Raw genomic sequence first — 23,085 nt, 5'->3', positions numbered from 1 at the left:
TGTCACAGCTAGGCAAACCAGTATGAACCCAAAAGCACGACACGACAAACAAAGTACAAATAAAAGTCTTTACTGAAAAAATAGTGACACTGTGAGCTCTCCGTAGAGGTACAGGTTTCGATAACAAAAAACACTCTTACGAGGAAAAGGTTAACATAGTATTAAAAGTCAAAAAGATAAAGTCAATTTCAAAACCTCGGTTCTTAGCAGATTACATAGACTTCACGCTGGCAGTCGGGCACATGGAACGAAACAAACTGGCAAGACAAGGGAGACATAAACTATACATAGGCAGGCTAAGGGGGAACAGGTGCAAACAATTAGGGCTAAGGTTACTACAAAATAAAACAGAATACAAGACTGAACTTAAAACATTAACTTAACAGATTTTATGAGATATAACAGTACCCCCTCTTCTAGGGACGGCTCCTGACGGCCCAGGCACTTGTGGATGGCGTTGGTAGAAATCGTCAAAAAGATCCTGACCCACAACAAAACTTGATGGAACCCATGAGCGTTCTTCTGGCCCATAACCCTCCCAGTCAACGAGGAATTGTCTGCCTCTTCCTCTCTTGCGTACCGCCAACAGACGCTTGACTGCATAAACCGGGCCGCCCTCGATCAGTCGGGGGGGTGGAGGAGGTTTGGCTGCGGGGACCAATACACTTTCTTTCGCTGGTTTCAGTCTTCCCACATGAAAAGTTGGGTGGACTCTCAGGGACCTGGGAAGACACAAACGGACAGACACAGGATTAATAACCTTTGTCACAGGAAACGGACCTACAAACCTAGGTGCAAGTTTTCGGGAGGTGACGTGAAGAGGAAGATCCTTCGTTGAGAGCCAGACCTTCTGGCCAGGCTTGTACACGGGAGCTGGTCGGCGCCTCTGATCTGCTGCCTTTTTCATTCGCTCAGAGTTTCTCATAAGCATTTTGCGAGCGGCACTCCAGATGCGGCGACAACGCCTCACCAGGGCGTGGGCAGAGGGGACCGTGACCTCCTTCTCAGTCTCCGGGAACACAGGTGGCTGGTAACCATAGGCACATTGGAAAGGGGTTAACCCGGTAGCAGCGGTGGGAAGCGAGTTGCGGGCATATTCAACCCAGGTAAGGCATCTGCTCCAGGACGAAGGGTTCTGAGCAACCAAACAACGAAGGCACGTCTCCAACTCCTGGTACAGGCGTTCTGTTTGACCATCGGACTCTGGATGGTATCCGGACGAGAGGCTGACTGTGGCTCCGATCAGGTTACAGAACTCCTTCCAGAACCGTGATATAAACTGTGGTCCTCTGTCTGAAACAATGTCTTTTGGAAAGCCATGAACACGAAAAACGTTAGTCATCATTACTTCAGCCGTCTCTTTGGCTGATGGAAGCTTGGACAAGGCAATAAAATGTACCATCTTCGAGAAACGGTCCACCACCGTGAATATGGTGGTGTTACCTTTAGACTCCGGTAAACCCGTGACGAAGTCCACAGAGAACTCAGACCATGGCCGGCTGGGAATAGGGAGTGGCCGGAGAAGCCCCATCGGCGCCCTGGAGGATGTTTTATTCCGAGCACAGACCGGGCATGCCCCCACATACTCCTGAACTTCTCGCTCCATTGATGGCCACCAAAAACGTTGCTTGATGAAAAACATTGTTCTCTTAACCCCCGGATGGCAAGTGAGCAGCAGGGTGTGAGCCCAATGGATCACCTGTGACCGCATGGTAATAGGCACAAACAGACGATTTTGCGGGCAACCACTAGGTTGCAATAAAAAAAAATAGGTTTACAAAGTAAAATTCAAGCGGTTGAAAAATAAAGTCCATCTAGCCTGACGAGAGTTTAAGCGTTTAGCTTTTCTTACGTATTCCAGATCCTTATGATCCGTCCATACTAAGAATGGAAACTGAGCCCCCTCTAACCAATGTCGCCACTCCTCCAGAGCTATTTTTACAGCCAGTAACTCACGGTTTCCCACATCGTAGTTCTGCTCAGCCGGCGAGAGTTTTCTGGAGAGGAAAGCACAGGGATGCATCTTGTTGTCCTTCTCCGACCGCTGCGACAGGACAGCACCTACACCTAGATTGGAGGCATCCACCTCCACCACAAACTGACGGCTTGGGTCAGGAACAGTTAGAATGGGGGCAGAGGTGAACATACTTTTGAGCCGAATGAAAGCCTCCTCGGCCTGAGTAGACCACACAAACGGAACTTGAGGGGATGTAAGAGCATGAAGTGGTAATGCAATAGCGCTGAAGTTTCTAATAAATCTTTGATAGAAGTTAGAAAACCCCAAAAACTGCTGGACCTTCTTTCTGCTGTCAGGAGTCTTCCACTGGGCTACTGCACTAACCTTAGCAGGATCAATTTGAATAAGACCCGGGGATATGATGAAACCAAGGAATGAATCAGTAGTGGCATGGAAATCACATTTTTCAGCCTTGACAAATAACTGATTCCTGAGGAGAAGCTGGAGAACCTGGCGTACATGATGGATGTGGGAGTCTTTGTCGGGTGAGTATATCAGAATGTCGTCGAGGTAGACAAAAACAAACCGATTCAAGCAGTCTCTTAAAACGTCATTGACAAGGGCTTGAAAAACTGCAGGAGCATTGGTGAGACCAAAAGGCATAACTAAATACTCATAATGGCCAGTGGGGGTGTTGAAACCAGTCTTCCATTCATCACTGTTAGGGAAATGATTGACCTAGAATCCTAGATATGACGTACAGGACCAACCCTGACGTTTGTTTATCTCCTTTAAGGACATAGGCTGCTTGAGCCATAATGTTATTGTTCCCATTCTGTGACCGGTCAACACTAGGTCACAGATGGTCTGTTGTTGTGGGTGCACTGGGACACTTCCTTCTTTGTTGTTTGTGGACTCCAGGGTATGACATCCTCGAGGCCATAAGTGACGGACGCAAGTGACTCAGTGTGCCCAACTGGTTAAACTATCTTATCAAGATATGTTGATTACTCTCTTTGAAACCAGTTAAATGGGCTAACAAGAGAGAGGTTCTCCAGAATTGACGTGGCAACCACCCTAAGGGGGAACAGGTGCAAACAATTAGGGCTAAGGTTACTACACGATAAAACAGAATACAAGACTGAACTTAAAACATTAACTTAACAGATTTTACGAGATATAACATGTTTACTGTGAAAACAAAGGTAGCACAAGTAGAGAGGTGACATAAATGTGATGTCAGTAACACGATATATAGCCACTTTCGGATAATATCAGTACATGTTAAACTGTAGCATCAAAAGTCCTGAGCAAGGCACATGTGGGGATGTTATTGCTTATGAATTGAGCTTTCCATCTGAGAAAGAACGTGTCATTTCCTCCTTTCTTTTCAAAAGTTAAATGCGTCTTAAGCTGGAGCTATAATATCTTTCTCAAGGAGAGCAAGATGTGAATGATGCTAATTTTCCTTGAATGTCTGATAAATTATTTGACTGACATTTCAATTCAAAAGAGACATCGTTATGAGACACTCATCTCTTCTCAACATCTCATAGGAAATGGGATAATTTCAATAGGCAGTGGGATGCTGGCGAGTGCATTTTTAAACAGGTGGCTGGTTGTTGGTGTTCCCCCGGGGTGGAAATGGGTGTCACAGGTGCCGTTTGCTCTCCACGTCACTCTGCTTCGGGGGGGAATCAGTGGTCGTGTTGGCAGAGAGTGCAGTTCTGTCAAGGTGCATTATTCTTTTCGCCCAGCACAACTTCCCCGTCTCCAGCCGCACAGGTTTTGGTCTCACACGAGAATCTAGCTCCGGCTGTCCTTCTGTCTTTCACCACCATCATCTAGCAACAACACCACCTTCCCCTCATCTTATCTTCCTCTCTTTCTCCCCCCTCTGATGGCTGATCTGACACAGACATATCCCATTAACCCTACCTGTGATGTGTGCTTAACTCTGACAAGCATGGGTTGCACACAAAAATATCAGACGTGGGTTTTAAAATAAAATTCAAACACAATGTCGCTGAACACGTTGACTTTTTCTAATGTTCTCTGACAGGCCCAGGCCCAAAGAATGACCCCTGTCAAATAAAATGAGGGGGTGACTGAATGATATCCCCTCAGGTTAAATGTGGTATTTTATTCTTTGTTTATATCTCCTCCTGCTCTTTTTTAGGTCATTCTTAGATTTGTCTCAATTCTATTTTCAAATAAAAACGTACCACCTGTGTTTGAGTTAGGAACATACTCGTGATGTCCAGGGTCACCTTATTTTTTGTTTATCTCCCATGAGATTGAATCACCTTCCTGAAGCTGATCTCCAACCAGCCTGCTGTTACATCTCCTAAGCAAAGCTCAGCACTAACACAGCCCCATTATTCGCCACTGACCCAATTAGATCCTGCATGTATCCTGTGATGTATATTTCTCTCTCTCCTCTCTTTCCTTTGTTCACCCTTTCCCTGTTTTTCCACTGTAACTTTTGATGAATGGCTTTGCTTCTTAAGACAAATGACAGCCCTATGATTAATTGTGTGTGCTCTTTCACTATTTCGCCTCGTCACATCTTTTTTTCCATTTAAAATGTTGTTTCTCACACCGTGTTACTAGCAATCTTCTACCTAGGTTTGCCCTATCAGCATGTTTCCATAAATAAAAGAAGGGGGGAGTGGAGAGAGGGGTGGAGGGGAGTGTGGCCCAGAGGCAGGGCAGTGGGCATGTGCGAAATGGAGGGGTGAATGGATGGAGAGGAAAGGTGGGAGACGAGCCAACTGCTCCCCATCAGGAGTGTGAAGGTGACTGCAGAGAAGAAAGCAGAAAGATAATGCTAATGTTAACAACAAAAAAATAGATGAGGAGGGAGATAATGAATCAAGATAAGAGCAGAAAGCAACCATATGAGGATGTCGGAATAATTCCCACAGCAAAAGAAAAGGACATCCGTAAAAAAAAACCTCATATCCCACAGTCCTTTAATCATTTGAAGAAAAATGTCTACTATCAAACAATAAAAGGAGCTTAAATGGACTACATGACCAGCAGAGCAGAAGAAGAAGGAATAAAACGTAATGAAATAGCAGCGATTGTAGCGAGGTGCAGCCGCTGCCCTGTGGCAGGTCGCTGGGCCGTGCTTAATGAGGCAACAGTGCAGGCAATTAGTTCCTGATATGGCATTATCGGTCACCAATATGTGAACACATCATTAACCATTAAATCCTCCCTTAGTCTCTCCTTTCATATTTTCTGAACATGCATATGTTTTTAAATACTGGTCTTTAAATTAATGAACATAAAGCATGCTTTACAAAGCATAGTTTAATTTTTTAATCAGGCCGCACACATCATTAACTTTAACTGTCTGCAGACAATACATTTATATACTGCTTGATTGCAACGGCAAATATCTACGAATTGTTATTATAATCAACATTATTAGGAAACATTGTGCTAAGTCTGGCAATGATCAGCTAAATAGTGAAACAAAAAATGTGCCTAACTAAAAGATTGCTAATCCGACATATCTGATTGAGTGTGGCCAAGACAGCATTCTTAAATATTGGCCTGAATATGTTTTTTTGAGGGAATTGTGTTGTGGGTCATCCTATCTTATTTATTGGAGGACATCATGTTCCTTTTTAATAGGAAGTGTATCCTCCAACAGAGTGTTGCATCATGTGTTGTTTTTAGCCTTGCTGCTCTAAACAGCACAACTGTTTCCAGCCAATTCAAGCCAGGCTAATTAATTAGTAACGTTTATTTTCACTCAAGTAAAACAATTCTAACAGTCAGTCTGTACTCTATTGGGAGCTGACTGGTGCATGAAATGCGACAACATTATTGCATTCCCATGTCTTTTTCTGTGGAGGTAAGGGGTGAAATAAGATTCCCATTCTTCAAAAAAAAAGCAAAGCGCCAAATAAGGGCTTTGATTGGATGTGCTAAGCATATTTGAGCGTGGCGAGGCTTGGATAGCACAGGGGAATAGGCTCCCAAACAGTTTCCTACTGCAGCTGGGCAAAGAACAGAGAGAGAGGGTGGAAGAAACAAAAACAAGCAGAGAGCATGAAGAAAGAGATTATGCCTAACCTGCAGTTTCTTATGAGCTAAATGTACTGCTATACTGAACCATCATCTACCTTTTTTGAAAATATAACTTTTAGGAGACCTGCAAATCATCCATATAATTATTAAAAAAATTTCTCACTTAAATGACAAGGCAGCGAAGGTTTAGCGACTTTGATTTTTTTAAACATTTATGACAAGATGTGGCATTTACAAGAGTTATAGGTCATGCCGCAGGTTTGTTCAGTGAAGTGAGACAAAGTTCATTGAATGACCACTGCAGAGCAAAGCAAAATGCCAAAGAGAGGAACAACCACTTTTGTATGGACACTTGCACCTCTTTGATGGTCAGAGGGACTGAAGAGATACCCTTTTGTTGCTTATATTGAACGAAACACTGATATCCAGACAATTCTGACCTTGTTCACAGGTTAAACCCAGGTGTCTGTTTAGCAACAACATTGAGCATGTTCGAGACATCAATGAAGAGTCTGGCGTTCAATAGGAAATGGCCCCAGGGACATGACATCCCTCTTCATCCTTTTCCTGACTTACCTAACAACAGAAGTCGATCTGTGAGCTCTGCCAGTTATAAAACGCTCTGCGATGGAAGATACAAAGACGAACATATTGTCACACACACACACACACACACACACACACACACACACACACACACACACACACACACACACACACACACACACACACACACACACACACACACACACACACACACACACACACACACACACACACACACACACACACACACACACACACACACACACACACACACACACACACACACACTATATAAGCCTAAAAAAGTGAATCCACTGTCATTATACTGGTGACATTCAACATCTGATGCGTCATTAAGTTGACTCGGCACTTCAGGCTCAAATTGACATCTACATTTTTCTTCATGTGTTAGTTAATTAACCTCTTGCACGGTTATTAAACCATCATACTTTCTCTCTGGTGGATTACTTTTTTTTTTCCACCTCGTATTGTCATATATGCAGTTCATATTCACCATATGCTTTCTCCAACACTTCATTCATATCCAATTACCATCCACAGATGCCATGATTTAATAGCTTCAACATTACTGCATATCATGTGCACATTTTCTGTGTAACAAATGTGTCATTTTTAACACTTTTTTACCATGCTCTGAATGACATTTGTCGATGTGTTGCGGTTTTACACCATTACATTCAGTGACGCATTATTCAATATATCTTACTGACTTTATTTATGAGGGAATTTCTGCCTGGCTGCCCTTGTTTCTGTCCTGTTTGCAACCAGTGAATGATGAGTAAGCTTAGTTTCAAGGCTGGATTCTTAGTTATTTGTAATAAACGTACACATGTCTGATAGTGTCTGCCAAACAATATTCTATAATGATAGACTCCCAGGTCATAAAAGGTTCAACGATTTTGCATCTTAAATTTAACGTCATTTAAACAAAAAATAGATGGAATTTAAATTTAAATTAATCTACATTCATGTAGTCTTCCTCCTCATTATATCTGCAGTAAGCCAATAGCATTGCCCTTTTGTTCTTGAAGACAGAGGCAGCCAGTTACATCTCTAATCCAGCATATTTAGCTGGATAATCACCTTTCATTATATAATCCTCAGGTTAGGTAAGGCTTCCTGCAACAGATACATCCACATCACTCAACCCAGACAAACAAGGACAACGGAAGGTAAGCTTTTATCAAAAGGTGTATTTTTATGTACTAATGATAACATCTTAAGTATCAGCTTGTTGAACACTGAAATGTTTAATAATTCAACACTTCTGGAACTATGGTTTGTTTGAACTGAGCAAGCCTTGTACAGAGGCATCTCAAGAAAGCCAATAATGCTCCAATTAGACTGACAGACGTCTGTTCTCTGCTTTTTAATATTTGATTTTCTGGATCTCGAATAGATTTTGCTGTACAAGCCGACAGATGGCAAGCCCACTGTTTGCATTTGTTTTGGTTCAATATTTGTGCCCATGTTGCTTGTTACAATGCAATCAAATCAACAGACATCTTTAAACCATCTCCACTCTGTGATTATCAGGCTGGCCTCCACAAAAACAAGGAGGAAGAGGTTGTACTTAGATTAGAATGATACCAAGCAGTAATAAAATGTAATAAGGAGATTGCTGAAAATTAAGAGACAGGAAAAGATGTCCGTGAATGTGAAAATATCTAATTTCAGAGCCGTGATATGAAATCTGTGCTGGGGGGGAGTGAAGGGGGAGGCTGTGTGAGACGGAGGAAGTGGAGGGGATGAGAGGTGTAAAGATAGGTGAAGATAAGATGGAGTGCCAGACTCAATTGCATTACTATCGGTTGTTTATGGATCAGAGACGTGCTGCTCTTTGGCCCACTCGGATTGATTGTCTTCTGACTAGACAGCATGCCAAAATACAAAGAATACAAAACAAAAATAGAAAATAGATTAACAACGTTTAAAGAAGGGTGAAGCCTCACAACCAATCTGACTAGAGCTGCTGATGCTTCTCTACCTGGGACTTTGTCGTCTTTTTTTTAATGTCAAACATGGAGGTTCATTTTGTGCCAATTTGCCCACCTGTTCGCCTTTGGAAAGGTATCTGAAAAACAATGTGGCAGGAATTTAGATCATGTGCCAAGGAACAAGTATACTCTGTATATGTTTAAAAAAAGTTGTACTGTAGTCTTTGATAGTAACCACGTGAAAAAACAACAGCCGTTGTAGGTCTAAAACTACCTATGTTTCTCATCTCTTGACAAGTATCACGTCCATCGCTGTGTGTGTTTTATGTCACTACTAGATGCAGAACATTGTTTTCTCTTAGAATAAATAAGGATAAATAAATAAATAGAAATTGTGGGTCCTTGGTGGAGATATCTCTGAGTGCTTTCTATTTCTGTCTGTTGTGTCTCTGTGCGTATTGTTGGGCCATACAATGCATCTCACCGCCCTTCACTCTAGTGGCCCTTGTGAAATATATTTAGAAGATCCATTTAGTATTTAACCCCTAATGCTCCAGCCAGGCCCATTCAACGGCGACCGAGTGCAGCCCGCTCTTCATCATCATCTGTGTTTTGTTTGTTTTAGCCAGGTCCACCTGGCCCTCCATTTCATTACTTCAATTAGCGTGATTAGGATCTAAAATGGCTTGTGTCGGCCCAGTGATTGACAGCAATTGGCCACTTAGGGAGGAAAGCTGCAGACACACAGTGATGCGCAATGGCTTGTGTAGTGAAACATGCACGGGTACAGTCTGTGCGTGTGTTTGTTTACCCTGATGGGAGTTGTGCTCACTGAAGATGAAAGCAATTCTTCAGGCAAACAGACTACCGCTTTAGAAAGTCCAGATATCTCGCTATACCCACATGTATCAGTGTTTGCGGGAGCGGAAGGGACAGATGTGTGTGTGCATTTGTGAGAGGGTTTGTGTGTGCATACGTAAACATTAAGACGTTTAATGCAAAGCTGAATTTAATATCTGGTCTATGTGCATTTATAGAAATAAACCAATGCTACTCTATGGGCAAAAAGTATATGTATGGTACCGAACATGCTATAAATAATGTCCACTTTCAAACAATTCCACGATTGTAATCATGTCTGACATGACAATTCCTCCCTGCTCCACCCGTATAGCTTAACATGATCCAAGCGTGTTGCAATCAGCATGTATCACATGCAGACTGATTGTGTGAAAGTACGACAGACAGGCAATCACTACTCAGTCATGGCACGTTGTGTTCGGCCCAGTGGGAGATGGGAATGCGTTTCGTTTGGCGGAGGAACATTTAACGGTCGGGCCTAATTTAGAGGACTGGCTGGTCTTTGTGTCTCTTCTCATTAGGGCCCTCGCGGTTTACAAGGCCCTAAGTAGCGACTGCTGGAGCAAATCTTGGTATCTGTCTTGTCTCCTTCTTCACGGCATGCGAGATGGAGGGGTGAGGTGTTATGTTTATTGCGCATCAGTGCTGAGTACGGCCGTTGATCATCATGGAGTTGATAGCCATAGAGGTCCATGACAGAACATGAATCTGCCTATCAAACAGACAGCCATACGTCTTTCCTCCTCTTCCTCTGCACATGGGATAGTCCTTCATTCTTATTCTTTCTGCTACATCTTCCCCCAACTCACACTCCCACCTTTCCAAACACATCATTCCTCCTCTCCACACCTTTGATCCATCATTTTAAGATGCCTACGCTCCTTTTACCCTTTGTGTATTTTATTTTTATTTTATTGCTTGGCACAGTGTGTCCTCATTTAATCAATAATCTTTCTCTTGATTGGATTGAAGCCGTTCCTCCTCCCTCTCCCTCAGGACATAGTAGTCATAGTTAACAGAACCCAAGACCCCGGATTTTGTGTAATTCCAACAAATAATGAGAAATATACATTGGTCCAACATTCAGTAAGCAACGAATTATGCAACCATTGAAATTCCATGGTCATACAAATTTGATAATTTGATATTCCATAAGAAACGTTAAACAATAACTCCCAAGTACTTCAACAGTTCTCGTGACCCTCTAAAAGGAAAAGCTGAGAGTAGGGGTATTCAATTTGTTTGTTGTCAGATGTCACTCAATCTTAAACAATGGTACTTTAAGTTAATTGTTTTACAGCCCAAAAAAACAACAGCTATTATGGCTCAATCGCATCAACCTCGTTTTCTACCACCGCAGGTATAGCTGTTCTTAGCAAAAAGCTCTGATAAAGTCCCTGTAAACAATCCACTCAGCTTCGAATGGCAGACACACTGCTGGGGAGCTTTGTTGAGGATTTTGTGAATGAAAAAAGCAGGAGCCAGAACCTGGTGGAAACAAAATGTGACTTAAACCGACTTAAATTAATCGGTTTGCGATTACAACAACTGCATGTAAGTGCTAATTATTGTGTCTGATAGATGATTAAATAGCACAAAGTTTGCTGACGCTACTGTATAATAACTGAAGATATTAATGAGGTTTTAATAATGTATAAACTGACATTGCTTTCTAAATGTATCTTTTCTAACATCTAGGATGTCTGGGAAAAGTGCTAATGCAGGACCAGACAGTATACCATCCCCTGCTGCCAGGTCAGTAATATAAGTGTGTGGGAGGAATGAATAGGAAAAGAATACAAATTAAATTAAATTAAATTAGCATTCTAATTACAAATCTAATGAAAAGCCAAGTAAGGAAGTGAGGTTGTGAGATTTAATCCTGTACTTGGTAATATTCATCAATTTATCCATCATTCCAAATCCCAATGTGTCTCCAACACAAACAAGAGACCTACCCCCTTCATTATTATTATTATTATTATTATTATTATTATTATTATTATTATTATCATCATCTCATATAGTAATTAGTGAGCATTATATAGGAGCAAGCACGACTATGTGAGATGGTCTAACCTTCTTCGAAAGTTGTTTTTAATTTTCAAGTCATAATGTAAAACAGAATGTGAAACTTCCAAAAATGCAAACAATTGTCTCCCATTGGTGCTGCTGTCCATCAGCCGTCTGAATCCATCTCGACTTCCTCAACAGGAGGGCCCATGCTTAAAACAAGCCATAAAGTTTAATATTGATCTGTATGGCTGGTTATGTGAATTATTATAACAAGTATCCATTGGAATTCTGAGACATTTATTGCTCTTTGAATTGATTATGGCTTCCTTCTCTTTCACCTAGCACGTCCTCTCGAGGGGGGAGGGCGGCAGCCGCTGGCAGACCGCCCACTTCTGAGAGATTCAAACGCAAGGCTCTTCAGCTCAGCCTCTCCAAGAAATTCTGGTTATTATCTGTTTGTAATCAACATTGATTAGCACAAGGGGAGTGGGCTGTGTAGTTGTCTGCACCCAATTAGGGTCATCGATTGGTACGTCTGCTGCATGACAAGCTTCCGAATTTCAAACTTGACTACCTACGAAACATTTCCTTTCCATTTGAGTGACTGAGGTAACTAATGTCAGGGGGTTGGGCTACAGACGTTTTTCAATTGTTATGGGGTTACGCAGTTTTTATAAGGGTGGAAATAGGGATTAATTACTCAAAAGGCACTTATTTATTAAAGTAAGTTAGGAGAATAATTTATAGACCTGGCTCGGATGACGATATCTTTTCAAATTTGGCTGGCATATAAACCTTTCTCATTTCACAGCACAAAGTCAAAGTCCCCCTCTGCCCAAGGGAAAAGCTCAGAGGAAGAGGAGGGACGTCGGAACAGTAAAAGAAACCTCAGCAAGAGCTCAGCGGTGGCTGCTGCCTACGTTGCCTTCCTCAATAAACTCTTCGGAGAGGTCAGTTCAGCAGCCCGTTGCCCGATATACTCCAATGCCTTGACTTACTTATTGTTTCTGGTCAGGCTACTCCAACAAAAAAGGTCATGGTTGTAGTTTCAAGCTATTGATTTTCTAAAAATCCCAGGAGCATGTGACTGTGTCAAGAAACAGCTTCTGGTAAATAGCAGGGTTAAATTACTCGTAGGAAATTCACGACAACATCATTCCCTGATCTATCTACCTGTTCCTGAAAGACTCCTAAACCACACACACAATATGGAATCTAGCCATAAAATATAAGATGTTTTTGAGATAGTTGAAAGTAACAGGAAAAAAACGTTGATAAAGAATTATAAATTGACCTCTTTTTCTTAAAAGTTACAGCACAATGGAGATACGGTAATTTTCTGACATAGAATAGGTACGATTTATGGACAGAGTCTAACCCTTTCCAACCTGTACTAAATCAAATGCCAAACCATCTGATCAGGACTGACGGCTGTTACCTGAAAAAAACAACAACAACCATCCTTTCCAAGAAGTCACTCCAGTAATTCCACTTCACAGATGATTTACTGCCCCGCCCTGGGCTGGTTTCCATTAAAGCCTGGCTGGTTCAACTGAGGCTCTGTTCACGTCTGATTCCCTGATCACAGATTGCTGCAGGGCACCAACATTTGGTACAATGTCAACAGGAAACGAGCCAATGCAACGATCCAGTCCAATGTCACCTTCCCCAATTCTGTTAAAGGATGGGTTCATTGATTTCAAGAGCACCATTTATATGTGTTTTAAGTGTAATATAATAAGATTTGTGCGGCTTTAATATTTTAAATTGTATTTTATTGCTGAATGTTTTCTATTACAAAGAAAAGTAAGAGCATATCTCTGGTAAACACAAGATTTAAAGTGTTTGCTTTAGCATTATTCTTTGAGGAAAATAGATCTGTCAGCAAATCAATTAGCTGACAAATGTCAGACGAGACTTATACAAATAAGAATTTCTTTATTCAAGGACAACCCTTTAGAAAATTGTTTTGAGATACTGTATGTTTAGCCCTGGAGTAAGAATATCATGTCTGCAGGTTTCAGTGTAGTGGAGACAGGGGGCAATTGTAACATATTACATTTCAAAAATAAGACTTGTGACTTGTGAATTAATATAATAAACAGATTTTGTCGCTAATCATAACAACAACCAAATAAAAAGGTATTTAAAGTTTTGATAAACCTTAAGAACTGTATATGAATAGGAAAAGACAGGGGATAGTTGGCTGCATGGAATGGAGACAATGGACGTGGATCAGATCCAGGATCTTAATGAAATTGACAGAAAAACGTTTTCCTTTGTCAAGGACAGAACTCAGCATGGCAAATACGAATTTAATAATTGTGGCGATGGACAGTAATCACAAAGGCTTATTCTACAGTAGATAAAGCTGAAAAGCAAAGATCTTCACATGCAGAAGGTCACAATCATTTGTTATAACAGATGATTATTGAGCATAATCGAGACACATGAAAAAATACTTTAAACCTTTGCCTTATGTAACCCCTGTCCAACCTAGAAATATGTTTTCATAGAATTAAAAATGTATTTCTGAATTACATTGTAGAGACAAAATACAATAGCCAGCATTAATACAACCAGCAATTTATTTGTATTTATAATAGTTACCATGAAAGCTTTTTATCAAGAATCTTTTGTTCAGTCAGTTTGTTTTTAGTTGTGTGGTTTATATTATATGAATTCACATTATAATGTTATGTTATATAATCTTTGATTTACAACTTATTACTAGTATTCTTACATACATTTAAATTAATAAAATATCCTTTTAATTGCAGCACAATATGGGACCCTGGTTAGACCTCTTTAAAGCAGAGTAAGGCATTTCCATAAATGCTTTCATTATAGAAGAGGGATTTACTGTCAAGATAACACAACAACTTAATTTAAATCTACGCCAAGGGAACTAGAGTGCCGATACTCGTTTTAATTATGTTGCATAACTCCATTCTTAATAACTAATGGAGCGTTTTCATTGTTTTTAAAGCAATTTGTGGGAAGTGAAAAGCCATTTCCCATTGACCTTGGGCTACTGAGGAGAGCACACTGCATCCTCCTCTGAGTTACAGCCTCACCTCACTGATCCACTTTGTTTTCCTGCAGCGGCCCCCAGTTAGAATGTACTAGTAGCCAGGTGGAGAGGTTGGTAGTATTCACAGGAAAGAGGACATATGTCCCTGACAATGAGGCAGGAAAGCCCATCCATCCCTCAGCAGTCCTAATCCCTGCCTCAACACAAAGTATTAATTAACTCCCTTAGCAAGGTTCACTGTCAGTCCTCATTAGATCTAAGTGAAGAGAGGGCCTTCAGAGACAATAACTAAAAGAAAAACTGTTAATGCATTATCATGACTAATATAAGTGAAGCACAGATGGATGTGAATCAAAATCCAGTGTACCCATCAATGAGTAGTGCGCGCTGTACTGTGTTTCCACCTGAGGAGGACATGATGTGTTTGTCACGTATACCTCCGATATGTCTTATAACGCAGTAGACTGCTCAGTGGACCATGGACCATGGCAGATACAATGAAATTAACTGTTAATGGGTTCGTTCTGACGGATGAATCCAGAGTCCGCACAGCATGGTGTCTAATCCTGGATGATGAAAAAAAAATCCAATTAATGTGTTGGCCTTGCTTTCTTAAGATGCCCTTGTAGGCTGGAGGATCCTGGGTAAACAGCGCTGTTGGACTCTGGGAAATGCTGCAGCCTCAAAAATCATATTAAGAGGTTTATATGATGTTTTAGTATTTATGGCAGAGTACAACTTTAGTGAGGTAGCTCTTGGCATGGCATTTGTTTTTCAACTCAGTTGGCAATATTTTACAGTGGATAATTATTTGAACGGCTGCCATGCGATGCCCCTTCCAAAAAAAGTATGGGGGCTTCTCCTTTTCCTGAAGCTATTGTGCACTTAAGCAGGATGACATTGTATGATTTATGTATAAGATACACTGAGTGCCAACATGAATTAGGAGAAAATATTGCACTTCTCTTTGCATTTACGTTCCACTTCTGCTCCGCCTTTTTATCTTTCAGTTGCAGTAAAGTAATATAAATGGACACTTGATTAAAGCAGAGGTCCTACGTAGAAATATAAATGCACAGAAGTAAGGTGAGCATTAGCATTACTTTTAAAACCATTTTTAACATTCAGTTGCCAATCTCCTACAAACTCTAACAATAACACATATTTTTCACAGTTTTAATGTAAAACATTTCATGTAATTGCTATAAAGATCAGATGAATGCATTGAGGTAAAGAGGTCAAAACTATAACCTCTGGAATAAATGTAAGTACAGAAACATAAATACTAAATGCTAGTAGTGCATGGATGCAAATGTACGTGGAACTTCCACCTCTGCTAGAGTGTCTTTATCTTATTCAGCTTCAATTATTTCCCTTACTGAATTAAAGTGAGGAAAAACAAGCCCAGAACACATTTGTGCTGGCAATAATCAGAGCTTTCAAAAGCTTGTGTGTGTCGGTCTTGTTTCTTTGAACTTATAGATATCCTCAGGCTGGTGCAGTATTGTGCTAAGCTATATCTCCATATGTCAGGCTCAGCTGCTCTATAAGAGATGAGGGAGTTTACATGTGTCTTGCTTCCCTTGTGGACATGGTAATGCTTCAGTAGCACATTGTTAGCTAGCCCTGGATTCAAGATGTTGTTGGAGCAAGCACGATTTTTGAAAAGCCATAATTGATTGGAGGATTAATTCCATTTCATAATCTATTATATCGAAGCTTTACATATTCATACAATTCAAATTAGTACATGTTTACAGTACTAGTATTTCTTGCCTGAGGATATTTGTACAGTATTGCGACTTAAACATGTGTATTTATCAAAACTGTCTGTCAGCCACTGGAATATATTAACATATAGCTATTTAAAGCTTTAATACATTCCACTGCAAGCCATTATTCCTAATGTGGATATTTTGCTCCTAGCTTTGCTTCAACTTCCCTGAACACATGCAAAAAGGGAAAAAGACGAGAGAGAGAGAGAGAGAGAGAGAGAGAGAGAGAGAGAGAGAGAGAGAGAGAGAGAGGGAGAGAACACCCTGAGCAAATGTCAAAACAAGGCAGAGAATACTGAATGTTTCAAACACAAGGATTTATGCAAATGTTATATCTTGTGCTTCTTGTGTGGAGAGTGTGTACGTGTGTATCCGTGTCTTGGTTTACATGTATCCTTTTCTTTGCAAGGTTTGTGTTACTCACTGTCACATTGTTGTGCGTGGGTGTGTATTTGTATGCACAGACTTGAGCATGTGCTGCATGTCCCTCAGGATGCTGAAGATGTCGTGCGTGTCTACACAGGAGTGTGTGGTGTGTCATTTTGCAAATTAGAAAGACATGCGCAGGGTGAAATCCCATTAGAGAATACTGTCAGCATGCGGCAGTGTTGACATGATATGCATGTTATTGTAATTTGGTAGTCAAAAACAGATTATTGCCTGGATATGTCTCAGGAGAATTTGCTGTTTTAAAGCCACCCTGCTTGTAAATCCTGTCCTCAGATGTGGCCTTGTAATTATCTCTATGCTTTTTCTCTTTTCTTCCCTGCTCCACAGGATAGAGCGCTGATGCCGGAGGAGTTAGATGGTAAGATGTGGTAGGCGTAATTACGAAGAAAATACATGATAAATTGCAAGTCAATGCAAAGATTTATCAATCGAATAGATTTTTTGCTTCTCTTCTCTACCCACGAAAGAGATTGAATGTTTTTCAGAATGACTTGAAATGTTTGGTACTGACTCAGAGCAGCAAAATCAATTCAAACAACATAACTTGCTGTTCTTGAGAGCTGGCTGGAGTTCTGTCTGCTGGAGTCAACAACTTACAGATAAATTAATACTTTGTTCAAAGTGGAACTATCTGCCCGCACACAGTTTGTGTCCTCTTGGGGAAAATACTTTACAGTTTGTTGCAATTGCTATAATTAGTTTTTGTTTTTTTTGTCTGTCAGAGCTACATGTGGCCTTCAAGGAATTTGACTATGATGCGGATGGCTTCATCCATTACAAAGACATTGCAGACTGCATGAGGACCATGGGCTACATGCCGACAGAGATGGAGCTCATCGAGATCATCCAGCAAATTAAGATGAAATGTGCGTATTGATCCATCTGTTTATTTGACTGTGTGTTGTTGTTTTTTTTCTTCCTGAGTGGTTAAAGCATGTGTGCATGATTGATGGGTGTTGCTGAAGTGAGTAGGTGTGAATGCCTGATGTATGTGTCAGTTGCACAAACATGTGTGCTTATATACGTGCAGTCTTTCCTATTAGTTCGAGAGGCACTGATGTTTGTCTTGGAAGTAGGGGACATTTTAGCAGACTGATTAATGGCCCTCACACAGCAGGTGCTGGGTGTAGGAGTACAAGTCTGCATGGTGAAGAGTGTGTTTAGTTTGGATCAAACTTTTCTCTCTCGCTCTTAATGAGGGTGTTTGTCTCTACCATATGTACTGAATGATCCAGTATAGATTTGTGTGTGGTGAGTGTTTAACGTTTAAGGTGAATCATCACTGCATTGATTTCTGCCATGAGCCTGGAGAACAGCTCCAAGTGTTACCAAGTGTCGATCTGATCTGTGAGCATCTGTCAAGGCTTTACATAAACCTCGAGAGCAGCGGTTCTCAAACTGTGGTCCGCGGACCACTGGTGGTCCGCGAGGGTACTGCAGGTGGTCCGTGGAAAAAAGCTAAATAAAATCCACTTTTTATTATCAAGGATTTTCGGGGACCACCTCATATGTGACTAGCTCTATCAAAATCAGTCGCATTGACCTGAAGACACATTTTGAGTTGTATACACTGTCAGGAAAGAGGAGATTCCTAGCTTTCTAATGATATCAGGCAGTGGGGTAGTGGTCGTTGGGCTCATCGGACATTTATGAGAGAAAATCTCTAATGTCCGAGTGCAAGTGAATGCACCACAAGACACGAGCCTTGTAACCCCTCCCCCGGCCCTGGCGCGAGCGTGGAAATATGATTGGCGGCGATTTCATTTGAACAGGACAGCGCAAAACGAGAAGCATCCGGACCCAAGTACTGTAGACGGAAGGAATGACGTATTTGCGGTCTACAATGACAGAGAAGAGACTGTAAAGTTTGGCTGTACTCAGCATTGAATCAAAACGCACTAAAGCTTTGGATCTTAATCAGTTTGTGAGGCGTTTTGCTGAACAGAATGGTAATCACCGCATCATAACAGTGATTGACAGCTGATAGGAATAATATAATTGTTAATATTATCATATTAATTCAGACAAACTTCGATGAGACAGTTAATTAATGTACTTATTGCAGCAGTCTGCATACATTTGGTACCCCTGGTCTAAGAGTGAAACAAACTAATTCAGTTATTGTCCAGTTAAAATGCATTCAATTATGTCTGCCATCTTATATATTTCTATTTAAGGCTTTACTGATGTGCCACAATAATGTCACCTAATGTTATTCAGTTAAAATATAAATATTTTGGCTTTCCAAGTTAACATTGACTGCGATTAAATCAGCATATACTTCTGCCAGGGGATGCCACCCCTCAAAATCTCCTGCCACCCTCTTGCCACCCCATGAATATTTTTCTAGATCCACCCCTGAGTAGGCTATATTTTTCGTTTCGTTTAATAAGTTAATTTCTCAGATTTAAATAGATTTTGAAAGTGGAGATAGAGAGAGAGAGAAACAGTGCTGTCTGCTTAGTAGCAATACTAGCTCAAGCCTTTATGCAACTTACATAGGCCTATCCATTGTTTATGTTACTTATATGCCTGTGTGTCCATTGTTTTGAGTCTGTGTGTGTTGAGCGCAGCACCGTCTGCTTTTTGCAGCACAGTAACTAAAGCATACGGTAGTTTTTTTGTAGACCTGTCTGCCCGTTTTGTGCACGTGCGTGCGTGTGCACTTGTGGCATTGTTTGGGATGACCTAATTCAAATACCGTCTGCCGTCCTCTTTGAGAAACATACACAACGCAGACAGACACCGGTCACAAAAGTATCAGATAGGCTTCAATTTACTTTTGATTGTCTATGATTAATATAAAAAAATATCGGCGTTTTAACACTACGTTTATATATGTACTTATTTGTATGGTTTGCATATGAGGTGGTCCGCGAAAACCCTTGATAATAAATAGTGGTCCGCATAAACAAAAAGTTTGAGAACCCCTGCTCTAGAGGACACAGGTCTTAGACATGTTGAGTACACCGACGTTTTATAATAAAGAAGACTTAGTTTTTTTCAGCAGTCCACCTGCATTTATACACAATACAAATTAGGCCAGTTGTACACCTACACTGCATCAGAACTACCAATCAGACGGTAAAGATTACTTTAGCCCCAGGCCTTGGCTGGGTCTATGGTGATAAAACTGCATCTTCTCTTTTCTGAGATTGATGTATTTGTATACATGGTCCTTGTTTAAATAAATGCATAATCCATTGTCAACAACAGATGTGTGTTGAGATCAGCAGGAGGGAAACCAGTTTATGTTATATAACGGAGCTAAGCGATTTATCTTTTTAATCAAAAGCAAATACTTCAAAAAATACAATCATTTATTAAATACAACTTGTTTTATGCAAATAACCACTATGGATGATAATTACAACGTAAAAGGGAATTTCTGAGAGTTTATACTGACTGTGTGACAGTTAAGTATTTGTTGTTGAAAAAATGCTTAGAACCGTGGATGAGTGGACCAAGGTACATTTAATCCTTGCCCATTTCAACTCCAACCTTCAACAGCCTCACTTGGCCCGCCGCCATCAACCTAGGTGACTGAATGGTAACAAACTTGACATACTGGTTGTTACTGTTTTGTGAAAGACATTGACTCACTTCACTGACTACTGTTCTTTTTTTCTGTTTTCACCATATTTTCCATTATCCTGTAACTGTCAATTACATCACTGTTGGGTGGTTACAGCCAGGTGAAATAGGAAGAATGACTTTTTACTACAAACACTGCTTTCTGCCTGCACTAAAACGTCATCGCTACACTTCACGGATAGGCCTACTTATTGCTCTAAACCAAAATACATCATGTTTATTCAACCCAGACTCACGCCATTTCGTGTTATAGTCACACAATTAATTTAATCTATTGATTCGTGTTCACCAACACGATTTTCGCATTTTTTTCGTGTCACACAGAACGATTTTAAAAGCAATGTATTTCTATTGGTAGTATGTTTCGTGCCGGTGTTACCAAACAAATTGTGGCCCGAACAACTGGTGATATTCTATTATTTTTGACAGATGTATTGGGGGGTGTACCTTGAGGACCCATTGTTGACTCACCGGGAAAGAAACATCTCGATCGCTTCGCGTGTTGTTCAAATTCATCTTTTGGTATATCTGACTGAATAGGACGACTTTGATGCACGTTCAGTACGCGTATGTGAGGTTGTGGGTGAGATGCTGATATCCTGAAGCTTACAGTGACGACTAGAACATGACAAAGTATGTGACTGTGGGGATGCCTGTGCAAAACATTGCAAACTTTAATAAATCATTTTAACAATATATTTTTGTCAGAGTTTCAGTTGTACATCGTTCTTAATGTGATGTATAGTAGCTTTGATAGCTGTCCATACCTTCAGACCGCCTCTATGTGAAACACAAGTTGTTTACTCACAGCCCGAAAGCAGCCTGGAGATGGCAAGCTGTGATCCGCTCCGAATAAATGGTGGCACCACGTCTTTTTGTCCGGTCGGGTCTTGGAATACCAGAAGCTGTGTGGTTCATAAACACATTTTCTTACTCAATATCTTACCCTAAGCCTACCATCTCTTTTATTTTAAATTGTATAATGTCTGAGTTTTGTTGCCGTCCGCGAGGAAAAGAAATCAGAATACTCAGAATACTGAAATCTGTATTTTTTGTCATCTCTTTTTCCTTCTAATTAGTTATTATTTGGTGCAGGCACGAAACATACTAATAGAAATACATTGCTTCTAAAATCGTTCTGTGTCAGAATACTGAAATCTGTTTTTTGTCATCTCTTTTTCCTTCTAATTTGTTATTATTTACATTGCTTTTAAAATCGTTCTGTGTGACACGAAAACAATGGGGAAATCGTGTTGGTGAACACGAATCAATAGATTCATTTCGTGACTATAACACGCCGTGAGACTGTGTTGGTTTATTTTGGGAAAACAAAATGACAGCCAGACAGCAACCTGCTACATGTCACAAGACCCAAGGCTTTAACAACGTTTGCTTTTCTGCTAATTAAAATCCCCTTCAAACTTAACAATATGACGTCTTGTGGCGGAGTGACCAAACATAATTCACTGTCAGCCTCAGTTTGCAGGCCAGGTTTCTAATAAGCTGCTCAGCTGCAGCACATTAAACAGCAGCATGTACCCTACACGTACCTGTAAATGCCATTTCGGCCCTTGTGGATGCTGGCGCGGTGGTTACCCCTCAAAACCAAAGCCTAAAAAACAGTATCTGTCCATCACTTGCAACCAAAGCGAAACTTGTTTAGGTTAGTCTCTCGTTCCCCTGCTGGGGGCAATAGAGTCTGTCTGCAGACCGCAAGGAGGCGTTTCCTATAGGGCGTTTCCTATAGGGGCGTTTCCTATAGTGAACGACGGGAGCCGGCTCTCGCCCGCGAACGAGAGGTTTTTTGTTTTGTTTTTGCGGAGGGATCTAGATCGGCATGAAGGCACATTATGCAATGTGCAATGTGGACATTATCCCGCTTATTACACATGGCCACATTCTCAACAAAGTAACGACATGACTCCCAATAATAATTGAAATGCTTTTATGGATTTAGAAAAAGATTTTATTGATTTAAAAAATAGTTTTTTGTATTGATTTAAATTGACATGCATCCGCTAAGAAAAGTAGTCCGTTGTTACTGTTTGAACTAACGTAACAACGGCAGGAACTGCTTCTATAGTGTTTTTGAGGAGCTTTTTGATTACAGATTTGAAAACATCGTTGCTTGCTTTAAAAGTAGCACAATTCATTATGTCAAACCTTGAAAGATATCCCTGCCCTAATGCAAAAAGTAACTGGCAACTATGTCGCCGTAGCTATGATGTCTATGTCTGGACCGCTGCGTAAAAAGGAGGGTTTCTGACCCATTACTTCTCTTCCTACTTTTTGTCCCCCTCTTCTCCCCGCTGCAGCCTAGCAGTTGATCTCAAAGCACGCTCCCCTCTCCTGCAGGGAGAAAAACTATATTTATATACTTTATATAGGTTGATACAGTAGCCCCTTTTTTAAATAGTTTTTATAGGTGTTGCTATCTGTTTTGTGTAGCGTGGTTCTACAAGCAAGTCAATGCATTAATTGGGTGGTATCAGAGAGTTACACGGGTCTGTAAATGCAATGAAAACAATTGGCCACAGCAAATAATTTATATTAAACATGTAATTTTTACTTTTGAATACTTTAGTACAAAGGATGTCTTGAATAATTTAAGTGATATATGTGTACACATATAAATAATTAGTCAAAACAGGGCTACATTTGATTTAATTAAAAGGTATAATATGTGGTAAACTGAAGAGCCCTTTGGGAGCCGAAAGAGCCGGCTCTTCTTGGTGAGCCAAATGATCCGGCTCAGCAAGAAGAGCCGGAATTCCCATCACTAGAACAATGACTTCTTCTGCGAGGATTTATAAAAGCAGCTGGATAAAAAAAGTTAGGAAACGCCCCTAT

At 40.7% G+C, this 23,085-nt stretch overlaps 1 long non-coding RNA gene across 1 annotated transcript; it reads right to left on the bottom strand.

Moving 5' to 3' along the window:
* Positions 1-137: 137 nt before the first annotated feature.
* On the bottom strand, positions 138-21,866 carry LOC139434578 (uncharacterized). Its single transcript, XR_011643900.1, has 3 exons — positions 21,786-21,866; positions 21,044-21,140; positions 138-722 (listed from the first exon to the last, which is right to left on the bottom strand). It is a non-coding gene; the product is annotated as an uncharacterized lncRNA (long non-coding RNA).
* Positions 21,867-23,085: the final 1,219 nt, after the last annotated feature.

This window comes from Pseudochaenichthys georgianus, chromosome 1 (genome assembly GCF_902827115.2).
Source record: "Pseudochaenichthys georgianus chromosome 1, fPseGeo1.2, whole genome shotgun sequence".
NCBI classification, from domain to species: domain Eukaryota; kingdom Metazoa; phylum Chordata; class Actinopteri; order Perciformes; family Channichthyidae; genus Pseudochaenichthys; species Pseudochaenichthys georgianus.
This window is presented reverse-complemented; position numbering and strand designations above follow the sequence as displayed.